The 20,231-nt window shown below is 41.0% G+C and overlaps 1 long non-coding RNA gene across 1 annotated transcript; it reads right to left on the bottom strand.

Moving 5' to 3' along the window:
- Window positions 1-2,573: 2,573 nt before the first annotated feature.
- On the bottom strand, window positions 2,574-9,420 carry LOC125496004 (uncharacterized). The gene is made up of 3 exons (XR_007272589.2): window positions 8,848-9,420; window positions 2,887-3,080; window positions 2,574-2,788 (listed from the first exon to the last, which is right to left on the bottom strand). It is a non-coding gene; the product is annotated as an uncharacterized LOC125496004 (long non-coding RNA).
- Window positions 9,421-20,231: the final 10,811 nt, after the last annotated feature.

Raw genomic sequence — 20,231 nt, 5'->3', positions numbered from 1 at the left:
GTTTGCAGGGTGAACTCTTCGACTATGATGTATTCATTCATGTTTCTTTTATATATCTCAATCTATTTTGCTAGTTTCTCATATATTTTTTTCTCATAGCTTACTGGGGGAAATAGGGAAACAAAAACTAATACCAGGAAAGCCACAAATACTCACAAATTTGGCAGAGGATCACCTTTAGCCGCCACTGGAGCTATTAATAATCGATGCTTGAATTCCATCTTCTCTAGAGAGCCATGACCAGATCCTGTAGAGTTGATTACTAATTAAAATGATAAAGATTAAAGAGCATGGAAAGAACTAATAAAAGGAGGGAAATTTGACATTATAACTGACACAATTATGAATTTTTTGGCTTCATGCCATCATCCGCAGTCCGAAGTAACCTACACCTATTTCAAACTTTCATAGGTTACATTATCCTCCTTTTCGAGGTCCAAATTCAATCTTATATCTCTTTTTTCTGCATTCAACTCATTAGGTTACGCATGATCATTTTTCTTGTTCAATTGATCAACTTTATGATGGAACTATCTTAGGAAGGTACACCTAAACTTGAGATTACTAATAAATCAAAATGTGGATTAATATGTATTAAATGTGGATTAATATGGAAATACATCCAAAACATAGGATTTACGGTGTTAGTTTCTACTAAAGATTGCGACAGATTAACCCTGTTAGAAAAAGATATAAATATTATGCAAGGATCACGAATTTGGTTATGAGAAACAATGAATCTTCTAGGCGCGATACGCTTTTCCAAAAGCAATATTTTGACCCTTACTTTAAGCACGGGTTACACTGAATTCACTCTTGAGATACAAAGAAGAACAACAATGTTCTTGCTCACTAAGAACATTGTCAATTAAGAACAAATGTGTTTTTAATTTGCAATGATGAATTAACTTTTGTGCTTGAGTGTTTGAGAGAGTTTTTCAACATCATTCAATCATATGAGAGAGATCTCATATATATAGAGGATTAAAACAATGCCTAAACTTACGTTCAAAGCACATAACCGCTCAAGGAAACAAGTATTGTTTCACAAAAAACCCGAAGCCTACCAACTTGGAGCACCGGCTCCTCTGTGGATCGCTTACTCCTCCTTGGAGCGCACGCTCCATGGACCTGCAGTCGACTTTGTTTCGTTTCCTTGATCCCTGCCCAATCTGAGCGAGCGCTCTACCTTGAGCGAACGCTCTATAAAGGCAACCTCTATATCCTATGTTGTTAAGTCACGACACCTTAATCAAGCGACTTATACAAACATAATCATGAATCTAATCATACAAATGCTCTAAATATCCAACGAACCCGACAAACGTCAACATGGAAAAGAGGAGATTCATTCACCAGCTGGCAAGCATATCGATAACATACAAGAAACCACATATGCTCAGTCTAAATACGCCTATATGTTTTTAACTTTAGATAGAGACATAACCTGAATGCAAATTTCAGACCTGGAATAGATCCTCAATTGTCTTTTATTGCTTGTGATATAATTGCTTCTTCAGTGAAGACATTCTCAATAGAGTCAACTCATCAGTCAAGAAGATTGCGAACAAAACAGATAGCTTGATCTTGGACAGCAGGATCATGATCTGGATGCAAATGCAACAGGGAAGATCATAACTTTGTCATAGTAAGTAAATATTATATAATGCTAAAATTATCTCCTATGCTAGTTAGCAACAATGATTACCACATATGAGACTCCACAATGTGGAAGGGTCAGCTCCAGAAATATTTCCTCTTTAAACTGGTTATCAACAAGGAAAATCAAATTTTTTCAAAGCCCATAGGGACTTCAACCTAACTGTAGAATCCATCGATGTTGATAAATGAACCAGTTGTTTGACACCCCCATGTCGAAGAAAAATTAACTTACACGTTGTGAATTTCACCGCTACATTACTTAAAGCACTGAGTGTTGCAACCTAAACAAAATGAGAAAAATATAACGAGTCAAACCCTACATTTACCCAACGACCTGCACAGCTTACAGAATTGCACATTGATACTATTGATGATATAACACAACAAGAATGTCACCCTTTTCCGTCCGCAAAAATCGGACGCTAAAAACGCGGGATCGGACGCTAAAGTTATTAGCGTCCGTCAACGGACGCTAAAAGGCTGATGCAAAACCCCTATTCGCTAATTCTTCGATTAGTGTCCGTTAAGCGAACGCTAAAAATTTAGCGTCTGAATTTTCAAATTTTGCATCCGACTTCATAGACGGACGCTATTTAGCATCCGACTTTAGAGTCAGATGCTAATTAGCGTCCGACTTTAGAGTTTAGCATCCGACTCTAGAGGCGGACGCTAATTAGCATCCGACTCTAGAGTCGGATGCTAAACTCTAAAGTCGGACGCTAATTAGCGTCTGACTATAAAGTCGGATGCTAAATTTGAAAATTCAGACGGTAATTCTCTTTCTTTTTTTTCAAATGTAATGTTCCAGGCTTGTATTTGTATGGTGCAATGTTGAGACTTGTTAGTAACCACTTTTCATTGGTTATTGTGTTGGGTCAGACTTGTCACTATCAAATATAATAATGCAAATATAGAGGAAAAATTATAATTATTATTATATGTAATAAAAGTAATTACAATATAAATAGAAATGATAAATCAAAATTTGTGAATAATTTACAACCTTACTTAAATAAATAATAACAAAAAATCTATCTAATACATTAGAAAGAAATCATTTCTTCTTCAATATACAAATTTTCAATCTTCAACCTTTCCAAAGTCATCCTATCAAACCCAAACAAACCTGCAAAAGAAAAAAAAATCACAATTAGTACAATATTTACTATATTAAAGTCATAAATATCCTCACATACTATAAATATTATCAAATAAAAAATGTACCTGCATTAATAGGAACACTGCTCCAACAGCCATGGCCATGTTGAAGAATGTAATTTCTTAGATTTTGATCTTCTTCAGGTGACCATAAACCTTTTCTATGCTTTGTTTTGTCCAATAATTTGTAGCTGAAACCGCCAACAAGAAACATCTATTGCCAAGTGAATCATCTCGCAACACCCCCATGAGCATAACTTCTACAAGAATTCGCATTATATTTGTATATGCCATGTCATAGAGGTAGCCCAAACAACATTCTCAGAGAGACACCTCTCTTGTAGAGAAGAGATAGAAAAGGATAAGATAGAGCTTTTCTATTTCACACAACAAGAATGTCAGACTTTAGCGTCCGCATAAATCAGACGCTAAAAACACGGAATCGGACGCTAAATATATTAGCGTCCGCCGACAGACGCTAAAAGGCTGATGCAAAACCCTTGGTCGCTAATTCTCCAAATAGCGTCCGCAAGGCGGACGCTAAATATTTAGCGACCGATATTTCGTATTAGCGACCGCTTACCTGGGAGACGCTAATTAGCGACCGCCTAGGCAGTCGCTAATTAGCGACCGCCTAGGACAGTCGCTAATTAGCGACCGCCTAGAACGGTCGCTAATTAGCGACTGCCCTAGGCGGTCGCTAATGTCCTAGGCCGTCGCTAATTAGCGACTGTTTCCACATAACCTACTTTTTTCCTTGGCTAATGTCCTTGGCTTCTTTTTTTTAATTAACTGATATTAAATGTAATAAGATATGAAATGATGCAAATACCATACTTCTTTTATTAAGGCAAACAAATTAATAAATTCAATTATTATTGATAATAAATGTAGATACAAGTGAAAAAATAATTCTAGAACTAAATTCTAGTATACTTAGAACAAAATTTAATACAAATCTCATATAATTACATGTACACTAATTTAAACTCCACACCAAAAATCTGGAACAAAACTAAATATTTTGAGTCACCAAGGACTTTAGAACAGTTGCAGTGAACCAAGCACCCTCAAAACTATCCTCGTCACTGCTCACTTCAACTAATCTTCCTTTGCTGAAATTCTTCTCTTCTTTCTCCTTGTGAATCATTTCTTCTGTTGGTTGCACTGCCTGCAGTTTAAGTGTTAATTGTTACCTAAATAAGCATGAAAAGTAGGGGAGATTAAGTAAACTAAACTTGCAAGCTGTATTAATTCTTCAGAAATTATTTAGCCATCCAAAGAACCTAACTAGCTTTTTTATGTACTGATCAGTATCATGTTCAATGCAATTAAAACACTCCTTTACATGACAATGTAACATATTATCCAAGCACCAGCCAAATGGTCTGCAGTAATCCATTCAATGCTATGGAAATTAAAAATTTAATGACAAATAACAAGTCCAGAAAGTTCTGTAATTTTTCTATTGATGAACCCCATGAAACTAGACATAACCCCCATTTAAAAAATTAGTTTGCAAGAACTCACTAGACGCATAGCTTGTATGCATGACATAACCAACTTTTCAGAGAAAAAATGAATAGATGAACCCCCATGAAACTAGACATAATGAAAATCCCTCTAGTCAATGGTAATTCACCCTCAACTTGAAATAGATCCTGTTATTGTTTCCATTGCATAATGACACAAATTCCCCATACATAACTATTAGATATAATTCTTTCTCAGGGGCTCAAGCTTTCAATATTTGAATGTCAACCTTAGAGTGTCTTAAAAAGGTAAAGTTAATCATAATTTAGTCACCTAGGTCACTAATTTTATCAGTGAAATTCACTAGTAACATACCCACTGTCATTTTATCAACTGAAGACTAAAGCATCAGCTCCAAGTCTCATGGTGCTAGTCTTGAATCCATTTCCATCTGAAAGACATTTCACTAAACCATTTAAAAGGACGAGAATGAAGTAATTTAGAGCAGGATAATGAAAAGTGAATTTAGTGTACATTTCCCGATGGCTCTTTTAGACATCTTATCTGAGAATCCGAAACTCATGCATCGCCGGATTGCTCCTGGATCCATACCACCTCCATCATCTGCAAGCATCAAGCTCAGATGCATAAATATCATAGACGACGATGTCGTTTCATGACATTGCTATAATGTAATGGCAAGTTATGTTCCAACTGTTGAAGACTTCACATAGTTCTTTTTTGCTGTATTTTGTGGACAGATAAGTTTAACCGGAAGACTTCTACAACAGGACTTTACAATTACTAGCCTTTTCTAATGTTTACGACTTTACAATTTACAGATGGAGGAGCCTTCAGGCTTCAGGTCAATTATTTATTACATCTAAGAAATTTGAGTAGTACCAATTACCAGTAGTCCAAACTTCACACACAACCTCCATCCCCTTTTTTTCCCCACCTTTTGATTGCCATGATATTAGCTACTTAATCGAGTTAATCCCACATCCTCGTACTACCTACTACTCACTTGGATAGTCTTCTTCTGGTGAAATAAAAAAAATATCTCTGAAGAGTTGGTATGTAATTCTATACTAATGTGTAGACAAGTATATAAAAAAAATTTAGTCTATGAAGTTCATCTACAAACACTAAACCACTGAGCTTGATGCATCTGAGCTTGGATGAAAATTTTTGGAACTAGAATAGTTTCAAAAGCTTATGAACCAATTTACCTTGGATGAGCAACGCTGGACCCTTATCCCTTGGATCTGATACTTCATCTACCATGACAAAAGTAGCTCCATTTTGTATCTATTAGATTGAGAAAAGACCATAAGAAAATTCTCTAATCACATACTTGAATTCTGACAGCAAAACCAGGTTGAGGTTTGTAAACGCAAATGCCTCAGCCCTCACTAAACATCAGCATCTGAGAACGTACACTAACCTCAATCTAAATTTGGTCATCCAGAATATGAAAGAGCATTCAACTCAAAAGTTACGTTTATGAACTTAAATAAATCTACCAAAAAGTGCATTTCTTTTTCCGGGGTCTTTGAGAATTCCCAGCAACATATTCTACCCTAACTAAACAACACAAAACCAAACTCCACAACAACAAACAAATCCCAACAATCTAAAAAGGCAAGACAAATGACATATTATAATCACTTCTCTACTAAACACTAACTTAAATCCCACAACTTTGCAAGCTCAATCAAATACAATCAGATCAAAATAACAAAATCTTAGAGCAAAAGAGTAAAAATTCCAAGAAATCAATAGGAAAAACCTTTTACGATTCTTCTTAGCAGCTTCACGAGACTTGCGTTTCTTCTTATCAAGAGGATTTTCAAACCATCTCCTTCTCTTAGATTCTTGAATAATATTAGCTCTTAAAACTTTTCTCATAAACCTATTGAGCAGCCTCTCTTCTGGTTCATTTTCTTCCACTATTACCTGCACATTTTAAGTTCCCATTGATATTATAAACAACCCATTTCGATTTCTGGGGATTGTTTGGATTTTGAGAGAAAATGAAAGGAATGTACGAGGATATGAGAGGTGGGTTTTTATGGAAGATGGGAACTCGGTTTTGGGGTTGTGAGTTTGTGGGAGTACGAATTCCGAACACTACCGCCAGATCTCAAAACCAAATCTTCCCACCAACCCACATAAATATCGAAAAAAAAATCGAAAAAAAGAGAGGAATATGGGGTTTTGAAGGAGAATAGAGAAATTAACAAAAAGAAACTAGATCTGAAACAACCCACATAAAAAACCCAAAAAAGATCGCCATATCTTCAAAGAATTCAATCAAAAAACAAAAAAAATTACTAAAGGAATTAAAAATTTGACGAAACAGATAAATTAAGGAAAAAAATTGCAACAAATGAAAGCTAATAATTTCGTACTGAGCAAAGACAGCAAGAAGATCGCCTTCAGTGAGATCGTACGCAAATAATAAATCATAAAAGCAAACTTGAAAGCAATAATTACTCCCTAAATAGCTAAATTAGTCGAAAACAAACAAAACATGAACGAAGATGCGAATTTGAAGCGCGAATTTGACATATTTAAGTTACAAAAACAAAGGGATGTAAAAGAAATTGACATACAGCGTTTGATGTTGGGTTTGTTTGTGTTGGAAGCGCGAATTTGAAGCGTGAAGGCGGCGGTGAGGATGCCGGTGAGGCTCCGGCAAGACAATCGAGGAGCGGCGACGGTGAAGTGTAAAGACGTGCGAGATGCAACGACAATGGAGGTGAGCGACGACGGTGAACTGAACTGACGATGAAGACGCGGCGTTTCGCCGGTGACAATTGAGGAGCGACGTTTCGCCGGTGTCGAATACAGACGCGGGTTCGCCGGAGAGAAAAGAGTGGTTAGGGTTTGGTTTGGACATAATAGAATTCGTCGAAATGAATGTGGAAGGGTCGATTTTGATTTTGTTATAGCCGCCCTATTAGCGTCCGCCTAAAGCCAGTAGCGTCTGACTTTACGGACGCTAAATTACCGTCCGTCAAAAATCAGACGCTGCATCCCACAGACAGACGGTAATTTACGTCTGTTGAAAATGCGGACGCTAAATTATGGAAAGCGGACGCTATTGAGCGTCTGATTAATTAACGGACGGTATATTAACATTTACCGTCTGATTTATATGACGGACGCTAAGCTCAGACGCTAGAAAAGCGGATTCTTGTTGTGTCAAGTAGGATTTCTGTCCAGCGGATGTAGATTCCAGGACACAATCATCTGGCAATGACAGAAATATACCTGTTCTAGTTTTGTTTAAATGCATGGATCATATATGAACAAACTCATTAAAGAGCACTATCTAAAGGACTCGAATATCATCATGCTACTAAGCAATACCTCAGTTGTGTCTAGTCTGAACATACAACATTATATCTGATAAATCACTCTTTGTCAAAACAATTTAAAGTGCTCAACCTCTCCAAACGACTATTATCAGCATATTTGCATCAACCACTCAGTGCACCCTCCAAGAGGAAATAATGAATCTGCACTACCTTACTGATTTGATCCCATTCATAAAAGATATATACATGTGCACCAAGTCAATCATCACCTCTAGCAACAACCATTAGATATTTACAGATTTTACCGACTTGGTTACATCTCCTGTGCATCCTAAATGATCTCGAACAAAAGCTAAGGAAACATTCTGCACAAGTACTACAAGTTTGTTGGTAAATATAATCTTTTAAGGGTAAAGATGCTATATTGACCTCATAAGACAGTATTTTTCTCAACTTTTGAGTTTCTTGTGCAACTTCTATTCTCTTATTTGTAAGGCCAACCTTATAACTATTTTTATTTGGTAAATCTATTATGATCGTCTGATACAATAATTTGCCTCTGAATGAACACATGAAAGCATGAAAAGCGTAAAAAAAAACAACTTACCAAGTACAATCCTGTATCCAGAGCATAAGACTTTATATCAGTAACAAAGAAAGGTCTTTTAGGCCTGGAGATTCCAGCAGCAACTACATCCTTCATTAGCTCCTCATAATTCTTCGAGGCTCTGGACATCGAATAACCACGCCCTACAGCAACACTATATTAATAAATGATCACAAAACTCTACTATGATAAAATTCCTCATTAAAGCATAAACCTATTAATTAACTTGTAGTACTACAACTTACCAAATTGAGTGTCTTCTTTTGTGTCACTTGTCTCCTCATTATCACCATTCATTTCTTAAAAGTTAATCCATTCACTAGAAAAGCAAAAATTACCTTCTAAACAAACTTAGGCCCTAAATTCCATGTGAAGTGAATAGGTTCTTCTTAAAAGTTAAAACAGAAGGTTTAATTTTATGAGATAATTATGATTTTGCAGACATCAAAGTCCATTTTAGATAAAATCTAAGAGATTGTTTCACAATTATACATAAACAACACAAACCATTCAAGAATTAATCTAACAAAACCAACATGGAAAATGTTCAGAAATCAATGCAAGAAAGGAAAAAAAAAGTAATGCAAGATTAAGTCTTTTCTTGAAAATTAAAATTCTTACCAGTTTTTTAGATTGTGAAATAGGAGTGAGTATTAGCTTAGGAAAGAGATGGAAATGATGTCCGCCATTATAGGAGGAAAAAATAGCTTTTGAATCGAAGTGAAAATGCGCTAGAACTTTCCGATCGGGCAACGGTTTCAGTAGCAGTTCTTCATTGAACTCTTCTTTTTGTGCTTCTTCACTGGCAACAAAAAGTGAGGCGGGTGAGACGAAGAAGTAGATTAATAGGAGAGAGAAAATCCATTTTGATTCTGCCATTGATGAGTTCTCCATAGGAGCTGTCGAGTGCAAGTAGAAGAAGACGACGATGAAACCCTAACCCAAAGCCCCACCCAACCGAACCCCCACACGAGCCGGAAAGCACCACCATCCCCAAACAACCCCACGAACAGACCCACCCAAAGCAAAACAACAGATCCAAAAACCCAAACTCAAACAACAGTGAAAACGAAGATCCAAAAACAAAAACTGAAAACAAAAATTCAAAAACTAAAAATTTAAAACCAAAAATGAAAATTCAAAAAACGAAAATTAAGAAACTGAAAATTTAAAAAGCAAAAAATACCGAGAATTGAGTGAGAGATTTAACGAAATACCAATTCTGAGGAAAATGAATTGAGTGAGAGAGAGAATTGAGTGAGAGAGAGTTGAGTGAGAGGATTTTATTTCTTATTGAGGACAATTGGACGGTTTGGTCGATTGATTTGGCAAGACCAATAAATTAGCGTCTGTCAAACAGACGCTAATTTACTTAACGGACGCTAATTAGTGTCCGTTTCTGTGAACGGACGCTAATAGCGTCTATTTTAAAGAACGGACGCTAAAAAATAAGAAAGCAGACGCTAATCTGCGTCTGTTATATATCAGACGCTAATTTTGATTTTACCATCCACTTATACTGTCGGACGCTAAATGCAGACGCTAAAATGGCGGATTCTTGTTGTGATATCCCCTGTTATCTTGATTAAAAGTTCCACAAGTTAACATTCATGAAAGTCTACAAGCTGAGTCACTAAGGTAGTTCGTACATACGACCTTATGCTGCAACTGTGTTAAGATGAGATGAACAACTTTAGCCCTCTCCACTACTAGAAAATCAAAATGGTTCACAATGTTATCAGTATGGCTTTTATAAGTAAAGAAGTAACTACTCAATCAGATAGCTTCTATGACCTGGTAAATGTAGGAAGTCCGCCTAATTTGCATAGTTACTGTATGGGTATAACCCAAGTGTACTAGCGGACCCTCATGGAGGGTCCGCGAGCATAGTCAAGGAGGCGAGCATGATAATGTCATCTACAGCTCCATCAAAGTCAGTTCATCTCCGAGGTCCGACATCGTTGGCGGACGCCTAACACGACAAAAGCGAGGGAATCTTTCCACCTGTCAAGTGCGACATAGCCCTACACGTGTCAAAGGATTACACGTCCTATCAGAGGAATAGTACTTCTATAAATACCCCAATAGTACTATTCTGCAGGTAGGGATGTTACTCTTCACATCTTTAGCGGACTCTATTAAGGACGTTACTGTTTCAACACCGAAACAACTTGGCGCTAGAAGGAGGGGGACTTCCTACCCTTTCAAAGTAACAGCCATGGGTGACGCAACCAACAATACCAATCACGGTCCCCAAGAATTTGATGTCGGACAGACATCTTCGCAGCCAGTCATCACTGGGGCACTGGGAAATCCACAGTTCAATTACCGGATGCCTGAAGAGCAGACCCCAAACAGTAATGTACCATTTAACTTGGCTCAACTGAGTCAATTCACTCCTTAACAGCTGCAAACTGTAGCATCCTTTATAGAGATGCGGTCCTTGAACCAAGACGGACGAGAGATGGAGAAGAAGATTGATCAATCAAATTAAGAGGAAGAAATATTGGAGACAGAAGAGTTGTATCATTCTGAAGAGGAGGCTCAGGGTTACTCCCATCGTGAGTACAGTGCCACTGGTGCTAGTAACTATTCGGCAGGGGTTCACCTTCTCATCAAGCCAAAACTCTCTCCTTTTACTTCAGAGATATTAAACCATCCAATGATGAGAATCAAGATCCTGATGACCATGTGGCAGTCTATGAAGGTCACATGTTCTTATACACACAGGTGAACGCCATCTGGTGTAAGGTCTTCCCATGTGGCAGTATCTCTAGCTTTTCTAGATTATCATCCACATTCATTACACACTTTCTGAGCAATAGACGCCGCGAGCGTACTACCGGAGAGCTGCTATCAGTAAAGCAAGGCGAGAATGAAAGCCTAAGAGACTATATTGGCCATTTCAATGTCGAAGCGGTCTCAATACCCAGATTGCAGCAAGATGTGGCGGTTTTGGCTTTGATGACAGGGCTCATGGAAAGGTCACCTTTCCGTAACTACCTGGGCCGGAAATCCTACACATCCTTGGGGCAGTCCTTGGCAAGGCAAATGACTATATCAGGAGTGAAGAATTTGATAAGGTCGTGACCAGTCATGAGTCAGAAAAGAAAAAGGAGGACAAGGAAAGGAAGGATAAGGGTCGCGAGAGTGATCGTGGCTGAGACGAAAGAAGGCAGGAATCGAATGTGGTCAAAAGGGGAAACGACCGCGAGAGAGAAAACGAAAGATATGACCGTGACATGAGAGACCGTGAAAAAAGCGGGCGAGACATGGGTGAACGCAAAGAGAGGTCTGACGCGTACACTTAACTCACCAGTTCTAGAAGCCAGATCTATTTGATGATCAAAGACAACGATAAATGGCAGCGTCCGAAGCAGATGTTCCACAAGAACGGGGGCAAGAGTAAGTGGTGCAATTTTCACGGAGATCACGGCCACCTGACTGAGGACTGTCGACATCTCAAGGATAATCTGGAAGATTTAGTGAGAAGGGAATATTTCAGCCAATATAAGGCTCAGACTAAGGAAGGAGATCTAGTGAAGCCGGTAAACCGGAACATTCAGTCAAGGATCAGTGAGATCCATGTGATAAGCGGCGAACCCATTCATGGCGGAAGCGTGAATGGAGCAAAGGTGAGTTTGAAAGAGTTCAGGCATCAGATTAACTTCAATGAAAGCATGCAGTGGAGACGGCCGCCAGCCATGCCGGCAATGTCCTTCACTGTAAAGGACGCAGAGCACATCATATATCCACATGATGACCCACTGTGGTCACATTAAAAGTATCAAATTGCTTGATCCATAGGATCCTGGTTGACGGAGGAAGCTCCGCTAACATTTTGTACCTTTCAACATTTAAGAAGCTGATGATAGGACGGGAGCACATGAAGCCTGTCCGGTACCGAGTAATAGAATTCACAGGGGCATCTGTGACCCTTGAGGGCCTAGTAAGCCTCCCGGTCAGAATTGGGGATGATGTTGAAGCCCGAGATGTGATGACAGAGTTCCTAGTGGTTGATGTACCAGGGGCTTTAACGCCATTATTGGGCATCCTTTCATCCATGATGTTCAGGGAATCGTCTCTACATACCACCTGACTATGTTGTACGTCTCTAATCTGGGGACGACATCAAAGTTAAAGGGAAATCAAGAAGCAACAAAGTCATGCTACTTAACAACACTCAAGCAACCGGCAAAAAAATGCCAGTGGAAGAAGTTAACCCGCCAACCAGAAAGCAGAGGCGGGCACAGAGGAGAGCTTCGATGAATGAAGCAGAGAACGAGAAGGAAGAAGAAATGATGGAAATTCCTATAGCGGAGTTGGAGGCCAGACCTGATGATACGCCAAGGCCCCAACCAGATGGAGAGATTCAGTAAGAGATGCTAGCAGAAGATCCGACAAGGACAATGGCTGTCGGAACAGACATGGACCCAAAAGTCAGGATCAACCTGATAACTCTCCTAAGAGAAAAAGCGGATGTCTTCGCGTTCTCTGCGGATGAAATGTCAGGGATAAAGCTGGCTATGATGGTACATCGCTTGAATGTGGACAGCACTGTCTGACCCATCAAACAGAAGAAAAGAAACTTCTCTACCGAGAAGAATAAGGTTGTGAAGGAAGAAGTAGAAAAGTTATTAGCAGCAGACTTCATTGAGCCCTGTGATTACCCACAGTGGTTGGCCAATGTGGTCATGGTAAAGAAAGCTAACATGCAGTGGAGAATGTGCGTAGTTTTTGCGGACCTCAACTGAGCATTCCCAAAAAATTGCTATCCATTACCCAGAATAGACCAGCTAGTAGATTATACTAGTGGTCATGCTTTATTGAGCTTCATTGACGCATTCTCGGGCTACCATCAGATAAGCCTGCTTGAGGACGACAGGAAGAAAATAACATTTATCACAGATTGTGAAGTATACAACTACGAGGCGATGCCATTTGGGCTTCGCAATGTCGGAGCTGCATATCAGAAATTAGTAGATAAAGTGTTTGCGGATCAGAGGGGAAAAAACATTGAAGCTTACGTTGACGACTCCATTGTTAAGAGTAAGACCGATCGTGAGCACTTAGAGGATCTAGCAGAGACTTTCAGAACACTGAAAAAGTACCAAATGAAGCTTAACCCTAAGAAGTGCGTCTTTGGGGTGAAAGCGGGCAAATTCTTAGGCTTCCTTGTAAGCAAAAGGGGGATCGACGCGAACCGATAGAAGGTCCAATCAATTATGGACTTGCCTAAGCCCAAGAGTGTAAAGGATATTCAGCGATTGACCGGAAGGATGGCGGCCCTCACTCGATTCATTTCTAAATCAGCAGATAAGGCTCTGCCTTTCTTTGCCTTGCTAAGGGAGAATAAAAAGTTCGAGTGGGGAGAAGAGCAAAGCAAAGCGTTCGCGGTCGTGAAGTAACACTTAAAAAGCCTACCTACCATCACAAGGCCGGAAACGGGATATGTATTGCAGCTGTATGTCTCGGCCTCACCAAAAACAGTGGTGGTCGTCTTATTGGTAGAAAAAGAAAGAAGGCAACAACCTATATATTTCATCAGCCATATTCTTAACGGTCCAGAAAGCCGCTACCAGCTGGTGGAAAAAATGGCTCTGGTCGTGATCATCGCAGCAAGGAAGCTCATACCATACTTCGACTGCCATCCCATCCAAGTGCTTACAAATCAACCGCTAGAGAAGGCTCTGCAGAGAATGGATAGCTCAGGCCGTTTGTTGAAATGGGTCGTGGAGCTATCGGAATACGATATACAGTACAAGCCCAGGACTACCATTAAAGCGCAGGCCCTAGCAGACTTTGTTGTAGATGCTTCACATGAGGAAGAGGAAATAGAGCAAAAAGAAAGCTGGCTATTAGAGGTAGACAAATCAGCTGATGATAGCGGATCCGGAGCAGGGATAGTAATGACCAGCCTAGAGGGGAACAACTACCAATACGCCATCAAGTTCGCGTCCTCAGCATCGAATAATGAGGCTGAATATGAGGCCGCAATAGCAAGCTTGAGGATGTGTCTGGTGGCAGGTGCAAAACATGTGCTCCTCAAAACGGATTCGCAGTTGGTTAGTGATCAGTTAAAAGGATATTTTGAGGTACGAGGAGCTAACATGGTGAAGTATGTGGAAAAAGCTAAGGACCTGATAGCCCAGCTAAATCACTTTGAAGTACAGGCAATACCTCGAGCGGAGAACACAAAAGCGGATGCCCTGTCTAAGCTAGCTAGTTCCAACTCATTTAGCGTGGAAAGAACAGTGACAATAGACATACAAAAAGAAAAGAGCATCATGGAGCATATAGTGACCGTCAACAGTGTAAACCAACAGGGGGAATGGTTCAGTGAGTTGGTGGCATACAAGCTAATAGGGGCTTTCCCTAATGACACCACATCAGCTAGAAAATTGAGATGACAGGCAAGTTGGTACAACATATATCAAGACGAGTTGTACAAGAAGTCATTTAGCTTACCACTGCTAAAGCGTGCAACGACATGGGAATCCAAGAAAATTCTAGAGGAGATACATGAAGGCATCTGTGGAAATCACATTGGCGGCAAGGCTTTGGCACTGAAAGCATCAAGGGCTGGATTTTATTGGCCAAGTATGTTGGCGGACTCTCAAATGTATGTCAAGAAATGCGACAAATGCCAGAAATATGCTCTCATCATCCACATACCAGCCAACGATTTACAACCTATCTTATGCCTAATCCCGTTCGCTCAATGGGGGGTGGACATCCTATGACCTTTTACAAAAGCAACTGGAGGAAAAGGAGATTCCTAATAGTATATATGGATCGACTACTTTACAAAATGGATAGAGGCAGAACCGACAACAAAAATCAAGGCTAGCCAGGTCAAGAGATTCATTTGGCAGAACATTATGACAAGATTCGGGATTCCCATGGCTATCGTCTTCGATCACGGCATTCAAGTCGATTGTCGTCGACAAGTAGAAACCACGAATAAACAGATTCTAAATGCCTTAAAAAAGAAACTAGATGAGTTCAAAGGAAAGTGGGCCTACATGGTACCCGCTATTCTCTGGTCAAATAGAACAAAAAAAAAAAGAGGCAACTGGGAAGGCCCTTATGTCATCTCCAAGACAGAATCAGTAAGGTCTACAACAAGAAGGGTTGGGGAAGGCCACTGGACATGAATGACCTAGTCCTTCGTAGAACGACAGCTACTTGAAAAGCGCACGTCGAAGGAAAGATAACCGCCAACTGGGAAGGCCCTTATGTCATCTCCAAGAAAATTGCTCCCGACTCTTTCATACTCAGCGACATGGACGACAAGGAGCTTAAAAACTGTTGGAATGCTAGTGTGTTAAAGAAATATTATGTATAAGTTGTAAAATGTACTTGGCCAGAGGCTAACTTCTTAACATAAATAATATACTTGTTCTAGCGTCCCTTGAAAATAGTGTTGTTTATGATTGAATATTGTACAAGAAATAAAGGCCATATAACAAGCCAAGTGCATTAACGGTCATACGACAGACCTAGCACATAAATAAAGGCCATATAACAGGCCAAGTGCATTAACAGTCATATGACAGACCTAGCACATGAATAACAGCCATATAACAGGCCAAGTGCATTAACGGTCATATGACAGACCTAGCACATAAACAAAGGCCATATAACAGGCCAGGTGCATTAACGGTCATATGATAGACCTAGCACATAAATAAAAGCCAGGCCAAGTGCATTAACGGTCATATGACAGACCTAGCACATAAATAAAAGCCATATGACAGGCCAAGTGCATTAACGGTCATATGACAAACCTAGCACATAAATAAAAGCCATAAGACAGGCTAAGTGCACTAACGGTCATATGACAGACCTATCACATAAATGAAAAGCCATACAACAGACTAAAGGCAGTAAAGGTCATATGACAGACCTAGCACACAAGGAAAAGCTACGTAACAGGCGAAGTGCATTAGCGGTTAATCATACGAAAATATGGATGCTAACATAGCAACAAAACAAAGAAACGAGAAAGTACTTTCCATAAAATAAAAGCTACTGGCTTGGCGGCCAACTACAAAAAATAATGTGGCGGCCAATATAAAAAAGGCTTTTAATTGGAGAAGTACTAAGGAAAGATAAAAAGTCACAAAAAAAGGCGGATTACAATATCAAACTGTCAAAAGTTTTACATACAGAGGAAAAGTATGAAGTTAAAACCTATTAGAGGTGCAGGAAGAGCTTAGAGATAAATGCCAAAAGCCTCAAGCGGGAGGAGGTCCTGGCGTAGGAGGGTCCCGAGGATCCACATCTGCAATGGCAGCCTCATCAACAAAGTTAGGATCCCCCTCAAATGACGTGAGATGTTGGCCGGCAGCATGTGCGTCTTCAATAACATTCCAGTCGAAACCAAGAACGACCTTGCAGACACACCTCATAGCGGCCGCCCAACCGCCATCATACCTCTTATGGAGATCCGCACATACCCATCAGCAGCCTTGAACTCAGCAACAGCTTTGGCGGCTCCTTTAGCTTCAGCAGCAACAGAGGCATCCAAAACAGCTGCCTCCTTCTCAGTGTTAGCGGCCTCTACTGCTTTGGTCAACGCGTTGACGTTTTCCTCAGTCTCCTCCAATAGGGCCGCTCTCTCCCTTAGAGTCTCTACTTCATCTTTCACCGGTGCCAGCTCACCCTCTGCATCCTTAAGCAGACCCTGGTTAGTCTCCAACGAGGTCTTGTAGGTATCCACCAACCGTTGATACTCCATATATTGCTCTATCAGTTCAAGGGCATCATTATTGGCCTGCAAATAGAAATAGGACGCAAGTTAAAAAAAAATTAAAATGCATATATATATATATATATATATCAAACATACCACAAGCTGATCATGAGTCAGCCGAGTTGCAGGAGTTATCAAGGACCCTGACGGCCTATCCAAGGGTAGCTGCATACCTTTCAAAATCTAGTAGGCCAGGATGCCACCGTTCTCATGAATCTCAGAGTAGACAGATTCATCTTCCCTGACGTCCCAGTCAGGTCGATAAATCTTCCCAGGAGTAACGGGCTGAGGAGCAAACGCGGCCGCCACAGAATCACTTAGCGGCACCTCTTTCTTATATATCCACTCCTGATACTGGTAAAAAATACCAGGAGATAGGTTAATAAGAAAGCTGGGCATGGTAATGAACTCCATAATCTTCTCCCTAATGGAAGAAGTGGAGGCAGATAACCAGGAAGTGCCGCTATGAGGTGTCGGACCGGTAGCAATAGCAGCACGCTCCTGAGTCTCCTCTGGAGTATCCAGGTCCAGGTCCTCCCCCTGGACTACCTCATTTGTGGTAGAGGTGCCAGGGTCCTCCAGAGCCAGTATTTTGTTGGCTGCAGTATCAGCCGCGACTTGCTCACGCGGCCGCCTCCTAGTTGGAAGACCCCTGGTCACAGTCCGACTAGCAGTTGACCGAAGAGGAATGGCAGGGGAGAGTGGCACACTTGTGCTGGCAGAAGCTGTAGCACCAATAGTGGGGACGAGGTTACCACCGCTCCGCGGCCTCTGCAGAGATTCTGAGGCCCATGGCGATTGCCACCGCGACGACCATTCGTAATTCCGTGCATTGTTTCGTAGTCGTTGACTGGGGCAGGCGGCAAATTAGTTAACGGTCGATAATCTTCTTCGACGCAAAGGACGTCGAGGTCAAGATTAGCAAAACCTGCAAACAAGAGAATTATAAAGCAAATCATACAAATAGCAAAAAACATACAATAATGCATTACCATAATCAGACAGCATCAAGACGGCCGACAGAGGCTTATTCCCTAAGATGTACTTGGAATGAGGAATCCAATACTTAGGCTCTTTAACCATGGCTGACGTCCCATCCTCAAAGGTAATATCAAAATCCTCCACATCAAAGTAGTCAAAGGCCGCTAACTCCTCTTCGGTTAGCGGCACCAGAGGGAGATGTTCCATATGAGGACGACGTTTTGTGAAATGGTGACGCACAGGATAATCTTCAGGCACCCGCAACCAGAAAAAGGCATCATGCCAGCCCTTTAAACTCGATACCTTAGGCTGGACGGTCATCTTCTTGCCAGCCGTCATCAACGACCACCAGCCCGATTGCCTAGCGGATCCATTTCTCTTCACCCAATGGATGTGGCGGAATAGGTTGATCATTTGAGGAAAGTCGAAGAAGCGTACAATCCAAATGTACGCGATGATATTTCTGATCACCAAAGGAGTCAGTTGTGCCAAGCACACGTTGAACGCATTCAGGATCTGAACCAAGAAAGAGTCCAAGGGAAACCGGAGGTCAAACTCAAATTGATGAGTGTATACGACCACATGACCAGGAGGGCATTCCGTCATAATGGCCCCTTCTGGCGGCACAACCAAACGGTACCCTGTCGGCATATAGTAGAGATCTCGCGCAACCCTTGGGTATGCAAGATCCAAAGCATCCTGACGCCACGGGCCATCAACCTCTACAGTTAGAGGACCGGCAGAGGCATCCTCAGGGAGCCACAAGGCATCCAAACCTTGTCCAGCCGCGACATCTACCGGCCGGCTAGAGCTGGCAACATTTGTAGGAGTTGCCAGATGAGTAGATACGCTGGCATTTGTGCCAGCTCGACGCTGGTAGACAGCCTCAGTATTATCATCACGAGCCATCATGGTAGCAATTGAGTCGCTGTCATTACCTAAATTAACAACAGGAGGGTTAGGAGTTGCAAACTCCTGCAAACAGTCGTAAAATTCGGACGACACCCTAACCCCGGCATCTGCCAAACTATCTAACCAAGCATGTTCCCTAAGAGGGGCAACGTCAAGGCCGGGGACGACATTGACTGGTGGGTGTCTACGAGAACACCTAGCCAGGATTTGGGCCTAAGTTCTCTAAGCATCTGTTTATCGCCATTTTGGCTGGCGGTCAGGTATCTCAAGGTCAAATTATGCTCCTCAGGAGTAGAGGGGTCGTTAAGAAATTTGGATCTTAATTCTCTTTCCCTATCGATCGTAGGGGGTATGTCCGCTAACAACCTAGTCCTCCCCATAGGGCTCAATTCAGGCGCAGAATCATTGTTAGCTGAACGGGAAGAGGGGTCACTTTCGGTCATAAAAGCCTCATTAAAAGCATTTTGGCTATCAGATTGGTCCGACATGATGAATACGCGAAAGAGACTTAAGAAAATGAAGAGAGAAATCAAAGGATTACCTGGAAACGAAGGGTCGCCGGAAAAAGAGAGGAAAAGCAAAGAGCAAAGTGGCCGGAAAGTACGAACAAAGACTCCAAACAACAGAATTACACCAAAAAATCGAATCTTCTAACCGACAAACCACTAGAAAACCACGGAACTTCAAGCACACAGGAAAAACCCACAAAATACTAGGAAAGAAAAGGCGAAATTTTTAGTGCACTAGAACCGGAAAGAGAAAACTGGAAGGATGATTAACTTTTCAGTGAAGGTTGAGCACTAGAAGGTAAGATTTTGAGCAATGCAAGTTCCGGCTATGGACGTCTTGTCAGAGAAAAAAGAAGAAGAAGAAAGAAAATTCTTTGAAGCAAAGGATAGAAACTCAGAAAAAATAACCGCCCATGTATATATGTGCGGACAAACGGCTGAGATTAAACAAACCCTCCAACTTCTCCCCAAATTAATGTCAAGTGTTAGGGTGAAGTTAAAACCTAGTAACGTATATATTGGGCGGGATTTTCGATACGTGGAACCCGTCAGATTTATTCCTTCAAAAGAAAAATTAAGCACAACAAAAACACTCGCGTCCATCCAATAACATCCTTAGCGGTTAAGACCCCAAATGATGCATGGGGGCTAGTTGAATGGGTATAACCCAAGTGTACTAGCAGACCCTCATGAAGAGTCCGCAAGCATAGTCAAGGAAGCGAGCATGATAATGTCATCTACAGCTCCATCAAAGTCATCAGTTCATCTTCGAGGTCCGACATCGTGGCGGACGCCTAACACGACAAAAGCGAGGGAATCTTTCCACCTGTCAAGTGCGTCATAGC

This window comes from Beta vulgaris, chromosome 3, assembly GCF_026745355.1.
Source record: "Beta vulgaris subsp. vulgaris cultivar EL10 chromosome 3, EL10.2, whole genome shotgun sequence".
Lineage (NCBI taxonomy): Eukaryota > Viridiplantae > Streptophyta > Magnoliopsida > Caryophyllales > Amaranthaceae > Beta > Beta vulgaris.
This window is presented reverse-complemented; position numbering and strand designations above follow the sequence as displayed.